Here is a 5,146-nt window from a genome sequence, read left to right as displayed (position 1 = left end):
TGTTGCCTTTAATTTCACCAACAGGAAATGTGTTGCCCCGCTATGTTGGGCAACATTACTCAGGCCCTCCCTTATATCTTTCTGGGAAGAAATTTTAAACTGTTGCATGTGAAGTATGTATTGACGCAGCCTGAAGGGATTTCTCACCCGCCTTCTTTTCTGATGAGGGGGGTTGCAGAATTAATGAAGTGGCCTTGCTGTGAATGTGCTGTGTCTTGCAACACTGCTTCTGACCCAGGGCTGTGGACAAGATGCAGGGATGACCTGTCATCCCAAGATAAGAGGGAGGGAAGAGGGGAGTGGAGCATATAGGAGATGGAATGGGTGGGAGTGGTTTTTATGCCTTTGTCTTTTGGCCACCTCCCCTGTAAGGGGGAAAAAAGCCTTTGGTATATGTATGTATGTGAAGTATTTACTATCTAATTTTAGTATGTAGTAACATGAAGGAATGATTGTACAAATAACACTGTATGGAATAAAGTATAAGGAAAGTAGCAAGGAAGAGCAAATGTTTTTGAGATAGGTGTTGAGAATGCTAAGTTTCACAACAATGGATTGAGAAGTGTGGAAGTAAGGCAATGAATATGGATGGCAATTGCTTTCAGGGTAGATCAAATAGCGATGAGGTGGTATGGGTAGAAAGAAAAAGCAGATAGAATGAGGTTGATAGAAAGATCAAGTGAATGAAGAGGTTGTGAATGGATTAAGGGATGAAGTGGCCAAAAGAGTTATTATTCTCACCTATCTATTGATGAGGTGCCAAGATAAGAGGGAGGGTGGAGGGGAGTGAAATATATAGGAAATGGAATGGGTGGGAGTGGTTTATATGCATTTTTCTTTTTGGCTACCCCCTGTGTAAGGGGGAAAAAGCCTTTGGTATATGTATGTATCTATTGAATTCCTGAACCTGGTCAGGAGACTAGGCAGCAGCCCCTGGTTGGAAGTGAGGAACATAAGGACTTATACACACGGTCATCACAATTGATGTTTCTTGATTTTGCATCCTCCTTTCCAGCAGCATTGCCTTAGACAGGCTACACACATCCCCAGACATAACAATGTGCTTGCCTTCACTCCAACCACAACAACACGGAGAACCATCCATTATCTCCTCCATATCACTTATCTACAAAGATCATATGTTAAAATCAAGCATGTATAAAAAAAAACACAAACTACAGGAAAACTGAATGGCAAGACTACATGGAAGAAATAGAAAAAATTGAACTTCACAACAACCCAATATCCACACATTAACAAGACAATAGAGGAGATCACAAACATCATACACCAAGAAATACATTCCTAGAAAAATGTATTCCAGAAAAAAGGGACCCCAACTATATACCAGAAATGAACTATACACTCTGGGATTGGTGCCACCTGCATAGAGTTGGTGCCACCAGCCTCCTGAAACATACTCATAATCATATCACTCACTGATCCATCAACAAACTGAAAGACAACACATTTCTGCATGCCAGACCCCCTGATGTTCATCCATCTGAATCCTCTCTCCCATAGAAGGACAGAGTCCACCTGACCAGACTGCAATGCAGGCACTATCCAGCCCATCTAAGCTACCAGAAGAAGCTGGATGACAGCAATACAAATAACTGCCTAGGATGCAGCACTCCACCCCATACTATAAAACACATTATGGAAGACTGCATTGTACACAATCACACATGCCAACAACACAATATACACTATAAAGGATTTGTGGGAAAGCCTTGTTTCAGTCATGGCATTCCTTAGGGAGACAGAACTACTCAGCCAGATGGTTTAGGGCAGCATTTCTCAACCTTTTTACCCTTGTGAAATATTCAAAATAAATTGCATGTCTCAAGGAACCTGCGCAAAAAAAAAATGCATATACCATATCTTTCTCATTTTATTTTCATCATAATAATAGGTTAGATAGGATGATGTCTATATTACATTATTACAATAACCAAGAATATGTTGTGCGTGTTTAATTATATTACATATATGAAATCAGATAAAAAATCAAAAGTGCATTAGCTTATCTCACTTGTTCTCATGGAACCCATAGGGACCTTTTGCGGAACCTTAGTTGAGAAACGTTGGTCTAGGAGTGACAACTGCAACAACTATACACTTAATATACACCCTCATAACAAAGATAAATGAATAAACAAACAAGTAAACTGGAACCCAGATAAATGGGGAAAAAAAGGAAAACTTCAGGAGCTAAATAAAAACAACAAAAAGAAAAGAAAATCCACAAAAAATATAGATGTGTAAACAACAAACATCTAAAAAAATAAAAAAAAGTAGTGGGAGCAACTCTAAGGACAATCTTTTCTCCAAAACAGCAGAGCAACATAATTGACAAGCATTTCTTTGATACAAGTTTCAAACATTTCCAGAAAATAGGAGGAATAGAAAATGTATAGAAGATAAGACCAGACACAAATGTCACCCTTTCCTTTTCTAACAAATGTATAGAAAATAAAAAGAATACTCTCATGCTGAAAACCCATACATGGTATCAAACTTTCATCTAAACCACCTAGGCCCAATAGCAGTAAAAGCCGTAAGAAATACCAATCACTTATATATATATAGACCATAGGCCTCTATCCCCCATATAAGGGAGGTAGCTAGCCATCCTGGAAGCACAAAATTCCTACAATTTTGACTAGAGCATATACTGTACTCGTACATACAATAATTCTCATTGTAAAAACAAACCAACTAGTCAAAAACCTGGCATGCAATAGACCTGAAGTGCTAGCACACGAGGTATAGCTGAAATCAGTTTTGGTTGGGTACTTGAAAAGGCTGCTCTTTAATTGTAGTATTGTAATGCCATGTCCACACAATTGCACTGTGCCCTAGCCAGGCAGTGTCTCCAGACTATGCCATATGCCTGCAAAGGTGTCCACATGGTTGACTATGGTGGTTAGTCAGCCATAAGCAGGGATTGTGGGCGAGTGGTCTAGTGCAGTACGATCACCATGGTGTGCTCTATACAGGTCAATTAATGTTACTCTGTCTTGTTGAGACCAGTATGTATTTGGTGTGGACATCATGTCCTACTAACTCAGTACTGAGTTGGTCTGCCTACACCTTACCTAGTGCGTTTGTCAGTGATGTCAAACTTCCGCCCACTTCTGCTCTCTAATAGCACTGGGAACAGGCAGTTTGATGGTTTGGCCAGTAAAGGTGCCCATAGATGGGCAAAGCCCTCATGACTGACGAACAGTGCTTGACTGTGTAGATGTGAGATAAGAGCTGCGTTCTCAACCAATTATATACTAGGGAGTCCTAGACTACCATGAATGGAATACTGGGGATGCTAAAGTCAAGAAATGTTGGAGTGCTGCTATAAACCATTCTCCCTATTTTTCAGCCAAATTGATGGATAGTCAGATCACAGAAAGAAAACAACTAACAGCCTCCCTCCCCCAATCAACATGGATACATTGAGGAACGCCACTAGCATGCTACTCATAAACATCACTCAAAAAGTACTAGAGGGATTGAGAAAGAAGTTGGCAATAGACACATATATGGCATTTAGTACAATCCCTAGACATAAAAAAAAGATGGTAGACATGCGTTCATGAAACGACGTATCATTTACCATATCCGCGTTATTTCCTGGCTCTTCTTTTTCGTTTTTTTTTTTTTTTTTTTTTTTGCTAACATCTCTAACGAAGACTTTTCTCATTAATTTCTCTTTCACTTATATCACCTATCAATCCTACTCTAGTAGGTTTGTGCTTTTTGTTTTTTCACTGAAGGGCAGGGTCGCCACGAAGCCCGACGTTGACTAGAAGGCAGCACCTTGTACAATTGAGGACGAAGACTTCCCGGCGAAATTAGATGGCCATAAGTGGGAGGTAGAGTGGTACCTCAAAGTCATCCTTCACCCCCTTTCCGAGAGTCTATTCCCAGCAGCCTCCTTTGTTCTTCAATATAGGCGAGCCTCCTTTGAGATACCACTCTACCTCTCACTTCTGGCCATCAAATTTCGCCAGGAAGTCTTTGTCCTCAAATGTACAAGGTGCCGCCTTCTCGTCAAGGTTGAGCGGCCATCATTGTCATTCCTACTTCTATTTCCAGCCTCTGACGGCTCCTCCTTCTCCATTCCGTGCTCGAGTCACGTCCCGCTCCAACCCTCACTTGTCCGGCGACAGGCGTGACTTCTTCGAGCTGTGTAACTGCATCCATTCCCAGCACCATTTCAATTCCCTCTATGACCATTCTAATAACAAGCACTCTTAGTCGTATTGGAATGCCCTCCACCGTCAATTCAACCTCCTGGTCGCCCTCGCACTTTGTTTCCCGTCAACTGTGATCAGGGCCATATCTCCCTGTCTGAATTTCTTTAATCAGCTCGGCCGTTACAATCGTGGTTGAACAGCTGGAATCTACTAGTGCTCTTGCACATCTTCCTCTCAACCAGACATCTACAATCGGCATACAGTTGGAGAGCGCCCTTACATTGACTGGGCGGCAGCTCGCACAGCAGCCACCCTTTGTCCGTTTCCCTGTTCGTATTGTCGAGCGATATGTCCAGGTTCTCTGCATTCGTAACATACAGGATCCGTCTCTCTACAATCCCTCACGAGGTACCCGGGGCGCCCACACGTATAACAACGCATCCTAGGTGGTCCCCTTTATCCGCTGTGGTCATGGCGGTATTGGTGATGTCGCCGGGATGCATCGGTACTCGGTAGTACCCCTAATTTGGTAAAGAAATTTGGCTCCATCCAGGAATGAAGTGGCGGAGATGTTTGGAAGGGGTAGTTTGACCTGGGTGGAGGGGGGTTGTCCTCTGGGTAGATGGAATCACTGAGGGCATCGGTTTTGTTTGGTGACGAAGTATCTGAAAAAGCTGTATTAATAAGCGAAATGTCGTACTAATACAATAAAGGCTCCGTCCTCACTTGCGGTGTTTATTTCGATAGACTTGTTGGGAACTGCTATTTTTCTACAACAACAGGAGTACCATATCACTCCGAACAAACTCGTCAATCAGAGCTTTCTCCAAGCTCCTCAATAGTCTTCCTTAACTACCTTCCAAGAGACAGTGTCTTCCTACAAGAAACTGAAGACACACCTCCAAGCCATTAGCCACAAGGGGGGTGGACTATTGAGGGGCTTTGCCCCC

This window comes from Oratosquilla oratoria, chromosome 4, assembly GCF_046742065.1.
Source record: "Oratosquilla oratoria isolate Oo_2021 chromosome 4, ASM4674206v1, whole genome shotgun sequence".
NCBI lineage: Eukaryota > Metazoa > Arthropoda > Malacostraca > Stomatopoda > Squillidae > Oratosquilla > Oratosquilla oratoria.
Note: the sequence above shows the minus strand (reverse complement) of the source record.